The sequence below is a fragment of the Scyliorhinus canicula genome, unplaced genomic scaffold, assembly GCF_902713615.1.
Source record: "Scyliorhinus canicula unplaced genomic scaffold, sScyCan1.1, whole genome shotgun sequence".
In the NCBI taxonomy this organism is placed as follows: domain Eukaryota; kingdom Metazoa; phylum Chordata; class Chondrichthyes; order Carcharhiniformes; family Scyliorhinidae; genus Scyliorhinus; species Scyliorhinus canicula.
Genome location: NW_024055751.1, coordinates 918506 through 935960, shown reverse-complemented (window position 1 = coordinate 935960; position 17455 = coordinate 918506). Strand labels below are relative to the sequence as shown.

The 17455-nt window shown below is 46.8% G+C and overlaps 4 non-coding genes across 4 annotated transcripts; 3 read left to right on the top strand and 1 right to left on the bottom strand.

The window, feature by feature from the left end:
* Nucleotides 1-5632: 5632 nt before the first annotated feature.
* trnav-uac lies at nt 5633-5705 on the bottom strand. Its single transcript has one exon. It is a non-coding gene; the product is annotated as a tRNA-Val (tRNA).
* Nucleotides 5706-8569: 2864 nt separating this feature from the next.
* On the top strand, nt 8570-8642 carry trnav-aac. The gene has a single exon. It is a non-coding gene; the product is annotated as a tRNA-Val (tRNA).
* A 1685-nt stretch (nt 8643-10327) lies between these two features.
* On the top strand, nt 10328-10400 carry trnav-uac. The gene has a single exon. It is a non-coding gene; the product is annotated as a tRNA-Val (tRNA).
* Nucleotides 10401-10494: 94 nt separating this feature from the next.
* trnar-acg lies at nt 10495-10567 on the top strand. The gene has a single exon. It is a non-coding gene; the product is annotated as a tRNA-Arg (tRNA).
* Nucleotides 10568-17455: the final 6888 nt, after the last annotated feature.

The following is a 17455-nucleotide window of genomic DNA, read 5'->3' as shown; positions in this document are numbered from 1 at the left end:
CAGCGATAGAGGCAACTCCATGCCGCAGCCGGTGCACGGTACGTGTTATCAGAACAGGAAAATCGCTTATTGTCACCAGTCGGCTTCAAATGAAGTTCCTCTGAAAATCCCCTAGTCGTCACATTCCGGCGCCTGTTCGGGGAGGCTGTTACGGGAATCGAACCGTGCTGCTGGTCTGCTTGGTCTGCTTTCAAAGCCAGTGATTTAGCCCTGTCCGAAACAGCCCCTAAAAACATATCATCCAGGAGTGGAACAACAATTCGTCTGTGGGTGGGATCGAACCACCAACTTTTCGGTTAACAGCTGAACGCGCTAACCGATTGCGCCACCGAGACGACAACCAAATTGCAACTCTGTGCATTTCAACAGTGACGGCCAATTCTCTGATTGCCAGGGACCGAATGAGAATGCTGGCAATATTGGTCCCCTGAGGCAGTGCGGAAAACATCTGGAAGGAGCGTACACATGGTCCCGCGGGGATGGACATTTGGGAGACGTGGAATCATCACAGGCCCGTGGATTTTACAGAACTCACTTGGACAGCACCACACTTTCTTTGAAACACGTCCCTTATCTGGGAACCTACATAACAGAAAGCAGGAATTGTCAACATAGATTTGATGTATTTTCGATCAGAAAATCAATGTTCCGCTGAAGACTACTAGGGGCTCAGACTCGTTGGCATAAGGTCGACCTAAGTTAACGGTCCTGGAAGGTTTTATTATCCCCACATCTGAGAACTTTCATTACTGCTGCTCGGAAGTGGATATTCCAAGCTTAAATTTACTGTGCATCGCGACATGCTGATTAATCTCACGAATCCGAAACGGCTCCTCTATTGACCTATACAAGGACACAGACGGCAATGCAATTGTGGAGAAATAGACCTGAGTATTTTTCTGAATCCAGATCAAACCATCCTCCGGTACAAGGGCAGGAACGCAAATTTACTGGAATTGAAAATACTCTCTGAGGCTCTCGTACGTGGTTGTAGCTGCTTTGTGACACTGTGCTCATTGCACAGTAACAGACCGCTCCATCCTCCACACTGAGCGCGTTTATATTGAGATAACCATTCTTTTTAGACTTGTTGGCAGCCGCCAGTTATCGTCCTGAGATCTCCTCTTTCTTCATCGTCAATATGTTAATGATGACCAATCTCGGCGGCTGTGCCGGCTTTTGCTAATACCATAGCATGTGGTACATCGTCCGGTCTGTATATTCGCAATCTAACTGCACTGAACCCCATTCTGATTTCTAACCTGTCCCGGTTTTAATGAAAGGTGATGGTGAAAGACGAACTTTGTTGTCCTGTCGACAAATGCCGCCTGACTACCTGAGTTCTTGCAGTACTTTTGGCGTTCTCCGCAGATGTTAGATTGATTTTCGATGGCAATGACAGTATGCTTTGACTCTTTTTACGGGGCTCATTGGTCTAGGGGTATGATTCTCGCTTTGTGTGTGTCGCTGTCGGAATTTGCGAGAGGTCCCGGGTTCAAATCCCGGACGAGCCCTTCGAGTTTTTCCGTTGGTCAAACCGCATGTTTTCTTCATTTCTTTGCGGCGGAGACAGCGGGATTAAGACCATAAGACCATAAGACATAGGAGTGGAAGTAAGGCCATTCGGCCCATCGAGTCCACTCCACCATTCAATCATGGTTGATTTCAACTCCATTTACCCGCTCTCTCCCCATAGCCCTTAATTCCTCGAGAAATCAAGAATTTATCAATTTCTGTCTTAAAGACACTCAATGTCCCGGCCTCCACCGCCCTCTGTGGCAATGAATTCCACAGACCTACCACTCTCTGGCTGAAGAAATTTCTCCTCATCTCTGTTCTAAAGTGACTCCCTTTTATTCTAAGGCTGTGCCCCCGCGTCCTAGTCTCCCCTGCTAATGGAAACAACTTCCCTACGTCCATCCTATCCAAGCCATTCATTATCTTGTACGTTTCTATTAGATCTCCCCTCAACCTTCTAAACTCCAATGAATATAATCCCACGATCCTCAGACGTTCATCGTATGTTAGGCCTACCATTCCTGGGATCATCCGTGTGAATCTCCGCTGGACCCGCTCCAGTGCCAGTATGTCCTTCCTCAGGTATGGGGCCCAAAATTGCTCACAGTATTCTAAATGGGGCCTAACTAGTGCTTTCTAAAGCCTCAGAAGTACATCCCTGCTTTTATATTCCAAGCCTCTTGAGATAAATGACAACATTACATTTGCTTTCTTAATTACGGACTCAACCTGCAAGTTTACCTTTAGAGAATCCTGGACTAGGACTCCCAAGTCCCTTTGCACTTTAGCATTATGAATTTTGTCACCGTTTAGAAAATAGTCCATGCCTCTATTCTTTTTTCCAAAGTGCAAGACCTCACACTTGCCCACGTTGAATTTCATCAGCCACTTCTTGGACCATTCTCCTAAACTGTCTAAATCTTTCTGCAGCCTCCCCACCTCCTCAATACTACCTGCCCCTCCACCTATCTTTGTATCATCGGCAAACTTGGCCAGAATGCCCCCAGTCCCGTCATCTAGATCGTTAATATATAAAGAGAACAGCTGTGGCCCCAACACTGAACCCTGCGGGACACCACTTGTCACCGGTTGCCATTCCGAAAAAGAACCTTTTATCCCAACTCTCTGCCTTCTGTCTGACAGCCAATCGTCAATCCATGTTAGTACCTTGCCTCGAATACCATGGGCCCTTATTTTACTCAGCAGCCTCCCGTGAGGCACCTTGTCAAAGGCCTTTTGGAAGTCAAGATAGATATCATCCATTGGCTCTCCTTGGTCTAACCTATTAGTTATCTCTTCAAAGAACTCTAACAGGTTTGTCAGGCACGACCTCCCCTTACTAAATCCATGCTGACTTGTCCTAATCCGACCCTGCACTTCCAAGAATTTAGAAATCTCATCCTTAACGATGGATTCTAGAATTTTGCCAACAACCGAGGTTAGGCTAATTGGCCTATAATTTTCCATCTTTTTTCTTGTTCCCTTCTTGAACAGGGGGGTTACAACAGCGATTTTCCAATCCTCTGGGACTTTCCCTGATTCCAGTGACTTTTGAAAGATCATAACTAACGCCTCCACTATTTCTTCAGCTATCTCCTTTAGAACTCTAGGATGTAGCCCATCTGGGCCCGGAGATTTATCAATTTTCAGACCTTTTAGTTTCTCTAGCACCTTCTCCTTTGTGATGGCAACCATATTCAACTCTGCCCCCTGACTTTCCTGAATTGTTGGGATATTACTCATGTCTTCTACTGTGAAGACTGACGCAAAGTACTTATTAAGTTCCTCAGCTATTTCCTTGTCTCCCATCACTAGATTACCAGCGTCATTTTGGAGCGGCCCAATGTCTACTTTTGCCTCCCGTTTGTTTTTAATGTATTTAAAGAAACTTTTACTATCATTCCTAATGTTACTGGCTAGCCTACCTTCATATTTGATCCTCTCCTTCCTTATTTCTCTCTTTGTTATCCTCTGTTTGTTTTTGTAGCCTTCCCAATCTTCTGACTTCCCACTACTCTTTGCCACATTATAGGCTCTTTCTTTTGCCTTGATGCATTCCCTGACTTCCTTTGTCAGCCATGGCTGCCTAATCCTCCCTCTGATAACCTTTCTTTTCTTTGGGATGAACCTCTGTACTGTGTCCTCAATTACTCCCAGAAACTCCTGCCATTGCTGTTCTACTGTATTTCCCACTAGGCTCTGCTTCCAGTCGATTTTCGTCAGTTCCTCCCTCATGCGCCTGTAATTACCTTTATTTAACTGTAAAACCTTTACATCTGATTCTACCTTCTTTCTTTCAAATTGCAGACTGAATTCTACCATATTATGATCACTGCTTCCTAAGTGTTCCCTTACTTTAAGGTCTTTTATCAATTCTGGCTCATTACATAACACTAAGTCCAGAATAGCCTGTTCCCTCGTGGGCTCCATCCCAAGCTGTTCCAAAAAGCCATCCTGTAAACATTCAATGAATTCTCTTTCTTTGGGTCCACTGGCAACATTATTTACCCAGTCCACCTGCATATTGAAGTCCCCCATGATCACTGTGACCTTGCCTTTCTGACATGCCCTTTCTATTTCGTGGTGCATTTTGTGCCCCTGGTCCTGACCACTGTCAGGAGGCCTGTACATAACTCCCATTATGGTTTTTTTGCCTTTGTGGTTCCTCAACTCTACCCACACAGACTCCACATCGTCTGACCCTATGTCGTTTAGTGCTATTGATTTAATTTCATTTCTAATTAACAAGGCAACCCCGCCCCCTCTACCCACCTCTCTGTCTTTTCGATAGGTTGTAAATCCCTGGATGTTTAACTGCCAGTCCTGAACCCCCTGCAACCACGTCTCTGTGATGCCTACCACATCATACCTGCCAGTCACAATCTGGGCCACAAGCTCATCTACCTTGTTCCGTACACTGCGGGCATTTAAATATAGCACCTTTAATTCCCTATTGACTGTCCCTTTTTGTTTTCTTAGCGTGGTGGACCTTGGTTTACTGAGCCTTTCCATACACTGTGTCATATTTTGTGAGATGGGGACTATCGTAACCTCTCCTGAGCTCTGTCTTTTCGTGATTTTTTGTAATCCTAAGCAGCTACGCTTCCCACTGATTCCTTCACCTCTTGGTTCCCTGACATGGGATTCATTCACATTGGGTTTGCTTTGAGAAGCTGAGCTCAAACTGCATGGAACCAATACGTTCCCGAGAAGTTTGTCTATGTGTGGGCATTCACATTTCTATTGACTAATTCTGGTGGACTCAGACAGCTCTTTGTCCCTTTCATTTTATCAGTTCAACAACTTCAGACTGTGAACTCTCACTTCCCCCTCCACCACATGTTTTTTCCATCAACTTATCATCCCTTCCATTGATATGTTTTACCCTCAGCATTGCCCCCCTCCCCCCAGCCCATACCATCCTACTTCAGCAATCTGATCCCTGTTTGTAATTGTTCTCTGACACACTGCTTACCTTTGTTCTGCCATTAACACATTCTGACCGCTTGATGCGCCATCAGCACCTTTCATAGCCTTGATTAGCCTCATTTACATTCCCTTTTTCTTTTTGCCCGGGACATTTTCGTCATTTCCCACCTGTTGCTAGCCCTCTATCGAGGCCCAATACGGCACTCCACCACCCCTACCCACAATCGTCTGAATCTCCAATTCCAGTTCTCCAGCTTTGACAAAGAGTCCACTTGACTAGAAACGACAGCTGCCATTTCGCTCCCCAGAGGCTGTCAGACCTGCTGAGATTATCCAGTATTTTCTGTTTTTGTTTGAAGCATCCGCAGTAAATTGCATTTGTGACACATTTAGTCATGTTTGAGATGGTGATAAAATATGTTCATTTGTAAATCGCTGAAATTCTGTTGTGGATGAACTCGCTGCTAATATCCGAGCTGTGCGAAGATATGAAAATTCTTCACCTCTCATTGCCTGCCGAAAATTCATTCCTTAGGCCTTAATGTTCAATTCAGTGTAGTGGCTCATGTGAGACGAAACTTCATAGTCTTGGAACACACGAGATTCCGGCAACATTCAGGAAACAGAATTATTTTGTGCCCAATAATTGTGCAAACTTTTCTCACACGAAATGCTAAATGTCCGATGTTTCTGCCCGGTTTCGAACCGGGGACTTTTCGCGTGTAAGGCGAATGTGATAACCACTACACTACAGAAACCGCTGACAATCAATGAACGTGCGGAATGTACAACCTCACTGTGTTGCTGCTTTTCTGATGGTCTTTTTGAGAGGCCAGGTCCCTTGTTGCAAGCGACAGCTGTTTCTTAAATTAACAGATGTCTCAACATATAAAGCCGTGAGATGTAGAAAGTATATCGAAATTAACATAAGTAATATTTTGCTGAATGTCGGTCTCAAATTTGTGCTCTTTGGTCTCGAGGTCTGGTTCTCGTTTAAGGATTTTCAAGCAATGCCTATGGGAGTGGTCGTGGGTTTAAATCCAGGACAGGCTCTTTACTCCAGGTCAGGGATTACGAATTGTTTGCGATGCTGACGGCAGGGTTGATTTACATTGGCCCACTCTGAAAAAGATTTCTCAGGACTTGGAATGTTTACGTCGTTTCTCTCCCCACAGATGATGCTCGAGAGAGAGAGACAGTGTCTGAGCTGGAGTGCGTTTGGATAAAATTGATGCTCCAGATCTGTGTTAACCACAGGGACGTGACCCATCTAATCCACAGAGACAAAGTGGAGAATTGAACTGACTGGGGAGCTGGATCTTAACGCTGACCTCCCGGACCTCGGCGTCGTGAAATGTTCCAAAGAAGCTCAACAGCCACTCGAGGAACAGCAGCGGGATTCGTTCACATTGTGTTTTCTTTGAGAAGCTGAGCTCAAACTGGATTCCACCACAGAATCTATTTGGTTTACAGATGCAGATGAACATATTTAATCACCATTTCAAACATGTCTAAATGTACGACAAAAGCAACTTACTGCGGATGCGTCAATAGGAAACAAAAACAGAAAACACAGGACAGTCTCATATGGTCTCACAGCCTCTGTGGAGAGAGATGGCAAGTGTCGTTTCGAGTCTGGGTGACTCTTTGTCGAAGCTGGACAACTGGATCTTTGGTCAGGTGTAGACTGGCGGAGTGTGTGGGGGAAGTGGGGGGGGAGGGTGGGGGTGGTGGTGGGGGTGGGGGTGGGGGTGGTGGTGGGGGGGTGGGGAGGGGGGGTGGTGGGAGGTGGGGAGGGGGGGGGGGGGTTGGGGGGGTGCTGGGGGAGGGGTGGGGGGGGGGGGGGGGAGGGGGGGAGGGGAGCGTGAAGCATTGGGCCTCGACAGACGGCCAGCGATGGGTGGAGAATAACAAAATGTGTTGGGTCGAAAGAAAAAGGGAATGTAAATGTTTCTAATCAAAGTTAAGACCTGTGCTGCCAGAGGCGATTAGAAGATTAGAATGTGTTAATGGCAGATAACAATGAGGAACAAGGGGCGGAATTCCCAAGAGGGATGCGATTGGCTAGGGGAATGGGGAGGGGGAGACAATGGGAGAGGAAGACGTATCAATGGAAGCAATGAAAATAAGTTGATGGAAATAAACATGTGGTGAAGTGGGAAGAGTGATTTCACGGTGCGAAGTTGTTGAGCGTACTGTAAAATCCGCAAGGCTGTACCGTGCCTATTCGGAGGTTGGGGTGCTGTTCCTCGGCGTTGTGCTCAGCTACATGGGAATATTGCAGCAGGCCAAGATCGCACATGTGGACATGAGAGCAGGACAGTGAGTTCAAATACCAAGCGACAGCAGAGTCTGCCACCAGCTTGTCGATGGAGCGAAGTTGTTTTGCAAAGTGGTCACCCAGTCGGCATTTAGTCTCTCCAATGGAGAGTAGATGGCATTGGGATCAGCAAATGCAACAGGCCAGATTGAAGGATGTCTGAAAGTAATGTGTACTCAAAAGGACAGACACAATCGATACTGTAACTGACTTAGAGGAGATGCCAGAGACTTAACTGAAGCAGCTTTGGGGAAGAAAAAACGGTCTTCCTGATGGAGAAACAGGAAAAGCCAGTGTGGGAGTCCAGACTCAATGTTGATTTGCAATTACCCCTCCTTTCGTATACATGAACGGTATTTAGGCTGCAGCATTTTACACACCAAAACACAATGAGGTCAAATATAAGAAACACATAATTGTCAATTCTTAAACTCAACTCAAGCATTGAATAACGAAACAAATATTGTGTAAAGTCGGTTGCTTTTTTCTGTAGGATTTAAGAATGCTGTATTAATAATAGAAGAGAGCATTCCGCCGTTAGAGATTTGCTGAACAAATTCTTCAGTTCAATACAGGTTCTTCTTCTGGCTTGTAAGTTTAGATATCTATTTTTAAGAAACAGACTTGTTCTTGTAAGAAGTGACATGGCCTCTCAGCCGAACCATGCGAAGCTGCAACAAGGCAGTTGAGTTGAAGGTGACACAGGTCCGTTGGCATCTGTGTGGCCAGCTGTTTCTGCAGTGTAGTGGTTACCACATTCGTTTTACACGCGAATGGTCCCCGGTTCGAAACCGGGCAGAAACATCTGGTGCTTCCAGTTTATCTGTTGCTAAATATTACCTCGATCTCGTAACTGATCTTCATCATCGGGGAATAGCAAAAGGCTGGAACAACTGTGGGCCAGTGGCGCAATGGATAACGTATATGACTACGAATTAGGAAAATTCAGGTTCGACTCCTGGCTGGCTCGCAGTTAGCTCCTGGTGTTGGCGTCCCCTTTAGTTCTGTGTGTTGGACAGCTGGTTCCCGATGCAGAGCAAAGTGAGCAGAGCATCTTCAATTCTCGTTTCAACTGTGGTTACTTTTGAAAGCTCTGCCCTCCCAAATTAACTTCAAGCAAAACATAACTTTTCTCCAGTTCAGCAAAGTTCAATATCTGATCCTTTGATAAGTTGAGACATCAGTTTTAAAGAAACGGCTTCTTCCAATAAGTTACGTGGCCTCTCAGCGGAACCGTTAGAAGCTGCAACAGTACATTGAGGTTCAACATTGCACAGGGCCACTGATGCGATGCTCCCAGCAGTTTCTGTAGTGTAGTGGTTATCACATTCGCCTAACACGCGAAAGGTTCACGGTTCGAAACCGGGCAGAAACATCGCGTGTTTCTCATTTTGTGTGACGAATGTTTGCACAAAATACGTTTATTCCTCAATCTCGCACGTTCGAGAACATGAGATTTGGTCTCTCATGAGATATTAAAATTGCTGCAACAAAGTCAGAAATACGGAATATTCAAGACGCCTGGGGAAGAAAGGCCTTCCCTATTGTGCCACAATTCGGATATTAGCAGTTTGTTCATCCACCACAGAATCTTTTGGGTTTACAGATGAACATATTTAATCACCATTTCAAACATGTCTAAATGTACGATAAAAGCAACTTACTGCGTATGCGTCAATGGGAAAGCAAAACAGAAAACACAGGACAGTCTCATCAGGTCTGACAGCCTCTGTGGAGAGAGATGGCAAGTGTCATTTCGAGTCTGGGTGACTCTTTGTCGAAGCTGGACAACTGGATCTTTGGTCAGGTGTAGACTGGCGGTGTGTGGGGGGGGGGGGGGGAAGGGGTGGGGGGAAGGGGGGGGGGGGGAGCGTGAAGCATTGGGCCTCGACAGACGGCCAGCCATGGGTGGAGAAGAAGAAAAATGTGTTGGGTCGAAAGAAAAAGGGAACGTAAATGTTTCTAATCAGTGTTAAGAACTGTGCTGACAGAGGCGATTAGAAGATTAGAATGTGTTAATGGCAGATGACAATGAGGAACAAGGGGCGGATTTCACAAGAGGGATGCGATTGGCTAGGGGAATGGGGAGGGGGAGACAATGGGAGAGGAAGACATATCAATGGAAGCAATGAAAATAAGTTGATGGAAATAAACATGTGGTGAAGTGGGAAGAGTGATTTCACCGTGCGAAGTTATTGAGCATACTGTAAAATCCGCAAGGCTGTACCGTGCCTATTCGGAGGTTCGGGTGCTGTTCCTCGGCGTTGTGCTGAGCTACATGGGAACATTGCAGCATGCCATGATCGGACATGTGGACATGAGAGCAGGACAGTGAGTTCAAATAGCAAGCGACAGGAGAGTCTGCCACCAGTTTGTCGATGGAGCGAAGGTGTTTTGCAAAGTGGTCACCCAGTCAGCATTTAGTCTCTCCAATGCAGAGAAGATGGCATTGGGATCAGCAAATGCAACAGGCCAGATTGAAGGATGTCTTATAGTAACGTGTACTCAAAAGGACAGACACAAACGAGACTGTAACTGACTTAGAGGAAATGCCAGAGACATAACTGAACCAGCTTTGGGAAAGAAAAAACGGTTTTCCTGGTGGAGAAACGGGAAAAGCCAGTGTGGGAATCCAGGCTCAATGTTGATTTCGTATTACCCCTCCTTTCTTATACATGAACGGTATTTAGGCTGCAGCATTTTACACACCAAAACACAAAGAGGTCAAATATAAAAAACACATAATTGTCAATTCTTAAACTCAACTCAATCATTGAATAACGAAACAAATATTGTGTAAAGTCGGTTGCTTTTTTCTGTTGGATTTCAGAATGCTGCATTAATAATAGAAGAGAGCATTTCGCCGTTAGAGATTTGCTGAACAAATTCTTCAGTTCAATATAGGTTCTTCTACTGGCTTGTAAGTTTAGACATCTGTTTTAAAGAAATAGACGTGTTCTTGTAAGAAGTGACATGGCCTCTCAGCCGAACCATGCGAAGCTGCAACAAGGCAGTTGAGTTGAAGGTGACACAGGTCCGTTGGAATCTGCGATGCCAGCTGTTTCTGTAGTGTAGTGGTTATCACACTCACTTTACACGCGAATGGTCCCCGGTTCGAAACCGGGCAGAAACATCTGGTGTTTCCAGTTTAGTCTGTTGCTAAATATAACCTCAATCCCGTAACTGGTCTTCATCATCGAGGAATAGCAAAAGTCTATAACTGCTGTGGGCCAGTGGCGCAATGGATAACGCGTCTGACTACGAATCAGGAGATTCCAGGTTCGACCCCTGGCTGGCTCGCAGTTCCTAGTTTTGGCGTCCCCTTTAGTTCAGTGGGTTGGACAGCTGTTTCCCGATGCAGAGCAAATTGAGCAGGGTATCATCAATTCTCGTTTCAGCTGTGGTTACTGATGAAAGCCCTGCCCTCTCAAATTAACTTCAAGCAAAACATAACTTACCTCCAGTTCAGCAAAGTTCAATATCTGATCCTTTGATAAGTTGAGACATCAGTTTTAAAGAAACGGCTTCTTCCAATAAGTTACATGGCCTCTCAGAGGAACCGTTAGAAGCTGCAACAGTACATTGAGGTTCAACATTGCACAGGGCCACTGATTGCGATGCTCCCAGCAGTTTCTGTAGTGTAGAGGTTATCATATTCGCCTAACACGCGAAAAGTCCCCGTTTCGAAACCGGGCAGAAACATTGCGTGCTTCTCATTTTGTGTGAGGAATGTTTGCACAAAATACCTTTCTTCCTCAATCTCGCACGTTCGAGGAACATGAGATTTGGTCTCTCATGAGATATTAAAATTCCTGCAACAAAGTCAGAAATACGGAATATTCAAGATGCCAGGGGAAGAAAAGCCTTCCCTATTTTGCCACGATTCGGATATTAGCAGTTTGTTCATCCACCACAGAATCTTTTGGGTTTACAGATGCAGATGAACATATTTAATCACCATTTCAAACATGTCTAAATGTACGATAAAAGCAACTTACTGCGGATGCGTCAATGGGAAAGAAAAACAGAAAACACAGTACAGTCTCGTCATGTCTGACAGGCTCTGTGGAGAGAGATGGCAAGTGTCGTTTCGAGTCTGGGTGACTCTTTGTCGAAGCTGGACAACTGGATCTTTGGTCAGGTGTAGACTGGCGGAGTGTGTGGGGGAAGTGGGGAAACTGGGGGTGGGGGGGGGGAGAGTGAAGCATTGGGCCTCGACAGACGGCCAGCCATGGGTGGAGAATAACAAAAATGTGTTGGGTCGAAAGAAAAAGGGAATATAAATGTTTCTAATCAGTGTTAAGAACTGTGCTGACAGAGGCGATTAGAAGATTAGAATGTGTTAATGGCAGATGAAAATGAGGAACAAGGGGCGGATTTCCCAAGAGGGATGCGATTGGCTAGGGGAATGGGGAGGGGGAGACAATGGGAGAGGAAGACATATCAATGGAAGCAATGAAAATAAGTTGATGGAAATAAACATGTGGTGAAGTGGGAAGAGTGATTTCACGGTGCGAAGTTGTTGAGCCTACTGTAAAATCCGCAAGGCTGTACCGTGCCTATTTGGAGGATGGGGTGCTCTTCCTCGGCGTTGTACTGAGTTACATGGGAACATTGCAGCAGGCCAAGATCGGACATGTGGACATGAGAGCAGGACAGTGAGTTCAAATAGCAAGCGACAGGAGAGTTTGCCACCAGTTTGTCGATGGAGCGAAGGTGTTTTGCAAAGTGGTCACCCAGTCAGCATTTAGTCTCTCCAATGCAGAGAAGATGGCATTGGGATCAGCATTGGGATCTCGTAACTGGTCTTCATCATCGAGGCATTGCAAAAGGCTGGAACTACTGTGGGCCAGTGGCGCAATGGATAACGTGTCTGACTACGAATCAGGAGATTCTAGGTTCGATTCCTAGCGAGCTCGCAAATAAACATGTGGTGAAGTGGAAAGAGTGATTTTACGGTGCGAAATCGTAGTCAATAAATAGAAGTCTGATGTAGGAGTCCTTGTTTTCGAGATGCTCTCGGGATGAGTGTAGGGCCAGGGAAATGCCGTCTGATGTGGACCGGTTGCGACGGCATGCGAATTGAAGAGGGTCAAGGCCTTCCCGGAGTATGGAGGTGATGCGCTTCATGGTCAGCCTCTCGAAGCACTTCATTACAACTGACGTCAGGGCCACCGGGTGGTCGTCATTGAGGCATGTTGCCTGGTTCTTCTTTGGTACCGGTATGATGGTGGTCTTCTTGAAGCAAGTGCGGACCTCGGAGTGGAGTAGGGATAGGTTATAGATGTCTGTGAATACATCTGCCAGCTGGTATGCGCAGGCTCTGAGTGCACGACCAGGGATCCTGTCCCAGCCCATCGCCTTCCTTGGGTTCACTTTCAGGAAGGCCGATCTGGCTTCGGAAACTTGATGGTGGGTATGGGTGAATTATGGGCTGCTGGGGCACTCGACCGCGGATTGTTCGTTACCTGCTCAAACCGAGCATAGAATGCATTTAGTTCATCGGGGAGGGGTGCGCTGCTGCCAGAGATACTGCTCGGCTTCGCTTTGTAGCCCGTTATGTTGTTTAGTCCTTTCCACAACCGCCGAGAGTCTGTCTGTGACTCTAGCATCTGCGGAGAAAGCGGAAAATACTGGAACAACTCAGGGAGTCAGGCGGCATTTGTCCAAAGGACAATAAAGCTCGGCTTTCACCATCACCTTTCATTAAAACTGGGACAGGTTAGAAATGTAGGGCGTCTTAACCAAGTGAAATCCTGGAGGGAGCAAACAGAACAACAGGAAAGGGCTCTAATAGGGGGCAAGTCAAGAGAGATTAAATGAGAAGAGGCCTTGGGTTCCTTCCCACAATGGGAGGTTCGCATCAAATCAGAGAATGATTACACCACAGATTGAGGCCATTCCGCCCGCCGTGTCTGTGCCAGCTCTCTGTCAGATCAATGGAAGCAACAAATGTCTGTTGAGCTTCTTTGGGACAATTCAAAGTCCGAGGTCCGGGAGGTCAGCGTTGAGATCCAGTTCTCCAGTCAGTTCAATTCTCCACTTGGGCTCTGTGGATTAGAAGGGCGTTGGTCTAGGGGTATGATTCTCGCTTTGGGTGTCTCGCTGTCGGAATTTGCGAGAGGTCCAGCAGGCCGTATCCTTCAATGGCGCGGCGATCCCAATGCCGCAGCCGGCTCACGGTACATGTTATCACAACATTATCACATCTTGCTTTATTGAAGCAGAGAAATGCATTCCTCTGATTGCCAGCGACACGCCAGTGAAAGACAAGGCCAGTAAAATTGGGCAGCCAATACCTGGACATAAATATGTACGTAGAAATCCTGGAAGTTTGTCACTCGCGGAATTATTATAGCGCCAGGAATGCTATAGCACTCAGAATCACAGATGCACAGAACCAAGCAATTCAGATGAGGTCTTCCGATCAATCGAGTCTGCACCAACATGTGAAAAATACAGGACTAACTACAGGACCTCATTTGTCAGCACGTGTTCCATAGCCTTGAATGTGAAGACGTGCCGTGTGTTCAGCCAGGTACTATTTAATGGATGTGAAGCACACTGCCTCTACCACCCTCCCACGTAGTTTACTCCAGATAGTCACCATCCTCTGGCTAAATAAGATTTTCCTCAAAATCACCATAACCTCCTGCCCCTCACCTTGAACTTGTGTCCCCCCGTAACTGACCCTTCAACTAAGGGGAACAACTGCTCCCTATCCACCCTGCCATGCCCCTCATAATGTTGTACACCCAAAACTATGCAACGTCTCTTCATAACATAAATGGGCGAAGTCTGACCCTGATCTGCGTGGGAATCGAACAGAAGACATGTCGTGTCAACAGAAAGTCCAGGTATTTTCGATCGAAAAATTGATTTCTATTAAAGTCTAAACCTGGCACCATGTGCTTCCCATGTCCCAACTGATAGTAATTCTCATGTTGCTCGGCGGTTATTCTACATTAAGCGTACATTGTCGTAATAATAATCTTCACTAGTGTCATAAGTAGGCTTACATTAACACTGCAATGAAGTTACTGTGAAAATTCCCGAGTCACCACACTCCGACCCCTGTTCAGGTACACAGAGGGAGAATTCAGAATGTCCAATTCACCTAACAGCACGTCTTTTCGGGACTTGTGGGAGGAAACCGGAGCACCCGGAGGAAACCCACGTAGACACGGCGAGGGCGTGCAGACTCCGCACAGATAGAGAACCATGCCGGGAATCGAGCGCGGATCGTAGGAGCATGAGGCAGCAGTGCAACCCACTGAGCCACAGTGCCGCCCATTAAGAACCTTGTACATTTTGTACCGCAGCACGTATTGATCCATTCTGCTTTGCGTTAAAAGAACAGGTAACGAGGAGTCTTTGTCCTTGGACTTTCTGCAAGAGCAGGCCATGATTTTCGTCCATCTCCTCAGTTGAGTGCCACCCTCTGCCGGTAGGTAGATATTCTGGTTTTAAAGTTACAATACAATTTGCGGTATGATAGACCATAATAAGACCATAAGACTATTAGACATAGGAGCAGAATTAGGTCACTTGGACCATCGAGTCCGCTCTGCCATTCAATCATGGCTGATATTTTCAACCATAGCTCTCACCTCAGCACCTCGCTTTACCGCAAGCCCACAGATAATCTCACGATGCTCCACTTCTCCAGCTTTCACCCGAAACACATTAAAGAAGCCATCCCCTATGGACAAGCCCTCCGTATACACAGGATCTGCTCAGACAAGGAGGAGCGCAACAGACACCTACAGATGCTGAAAGATGCCCTCGTACGAACGGGATATGGCGCTCGACTCATTGATCGACAGTTCCACCGCGCCACAGCAAAAAACCGCACCGACCTCCTCAGAAGACAAACACGGGACACCACTGACAGAGTACCCTTTGTCGTCCAGTACTTTCCTGGGGCGGAGAAACTACGACATCTTCTTCGCAGCCTCCAACACATCATCAGCGAGGATGGACATCTTGCCAAGGTCATCCCCACACCCCCACTACTGGCCTTCAAACAACCGCGCAACCTCAAACAAACCATTGTTTGCAGCAAATTACCCAGCCTTCAGAACAGCAACCACAACACCACAAAACCCTGCCAGGGTAATCTCTGCAAGACATGCCAGATCATCGACATGGACACCACCATTACACGTGGAAACACCACCCACCAGGTACGCGGCGCATACTCGTGCGACTCGACCAATGTAGTCTACCTCATACACTGCAGGAAAGGATGGCCCGAAGCGTGGTACATTGGCGAGACCATGCAGACACTGCGACAACGAATAAACGGGCATCGTGCGACTATCAACAGGCAGGACTGTTCCCTTCCAGTTGGGGAACACTTCAGCAGTCAAGGACATTCAGCCTCTGATCTCCGGGTCAGCATTCTACAAGGAGGCCTTCAGGAGACGCGACAACGCAAAATTGCTGAGCAAAAACTTATAGCTAAGTTCCGCACGCATGAATGCGGACTCAACCGGGATCTGGGATTCATGTCGCATTACATTCGGCCCCCACCAACAAGCCTGGACTTGCAGAGGCCTACCGACTGAACTGGCTTGGGACAATTCACACCTCTTTAACCTGGAGTTACCTCTCTCTCTGCATCTTTGATGATTTGATTGCCTGCAGGTGCTCGCATTCCGGGGCATCTCTGACTGTGTCTATATAAACATTTCTGGAACAAGCCTTTCCATTCACCTGAAGAAGGAGCCGTGCTCCGAAAGCTCGTGTTTGAAACAAACCTGTTGGACTTTAACCTGGTGTTGTAAGACTTCTTACAAGACTTTGGTGGACATGCGGAGGTTAGAACTCAGAATAATAGCAGGGCTCAACAGACTAGTTTTCTTTATTTTGGTTCTGACGAAGAACGTACAAAAGGGGAACTGCTCTGAACCTCGCTTTTTTCAGAGACCAAATTGTCTGGAATTATTTTCATTAGCTGAAGGTGAAATGTCCAATGAAGAAAATAGGTGAATGATATTTCATGCTGCAAGTGTTTGCGAGACAATGAAACGTTACAGAGGACTTTGAATGGATCAGCACCGAGGCACGGGCGGGATTCGAACCCGCGATTTTTGGGATTATGGTGTTGAAGGCGGAGCTGTAGTCAATAAATAGGAGTCTGATGTAGGTGTCCTTGTTTTCGAGATGCTCTAGGGATGAGTGTAGGGCCAGGGAAATGCCGTCTGATGTGGACCGGTTGTGACAGTATGCGAATTGAAGTGGGTCAAGGCGTTCTAGGAGTATGGAGGTGATGCGCTTCATGATCAGCCTCTCGAAACACTTCATTACAACTGACGTCAGGGCCGCCGGAGGATAGTCATTGAGGCATGTTGCCTCGTTCTTCTTTGGTACCGGTATGATGGTGGTCTTCTTGAAGCAGGTGGGGACCTCGGAGTGGAGTAGGGATAGGTTAAAGATGTCTGTGAATACCTCTGCCAACTGGTATGCGCAGGCTCTGAGTGCACGACCAGGGATCCCATCCGGGCCCGTCGCCTTCCGTGGGTTCACTTTCCGGAAGGCCGATCTGACTTCGGAAACTGTGATGGTGGGTATGGGTGAATTAAGGGCTGCAGGGGCACTCGACAGCGGCTTGTTGGTTACCTGCTCAAACCGAGCATAGAATGCATTAAGTTCATCGGGAAGGGATGCGCTGCTGCCAGAGATACAGTAAGACGTCTTGCAACACCAGGTTAAAGCCCAACAGGTTTGTTTCAAACACGAGCTTTCAGAGCGCAGCTCCTTCCTCAGGTGAATCACCAAACAGAATCATTTAACCTGGTGTTGTAAGACTTCTTACTGTGCTCACCCCAGTCCAACGCCGGCATCTCCACATCATGGCCAGAGATACTGCTCGACCCGGCCCGGTTATGTAGATCTTTGGGCTTTTTTTCTGAGGGATTCTTCTCCACAGACCGCTGAGATCGGCCCAAAGAAGATTTTAAGACAGATGTGGTTGGATTCTCAACTGAACAGGTAATCAAAGGTTATCCGGGGTAGGTGAAATGTGAATCTGAGGTCATGTTCGCATCTGTCACGAACATATTGAATGTTGGAGAAGGCTCAAGGGGATGAATAGCCAACTCCTGCTCAACATTCGTCTGTTAGCAGGTCCGTGAGGAGGTGTCACAATCTCCTGAGTTATCGGGGGAGACACAGCATCGTTGA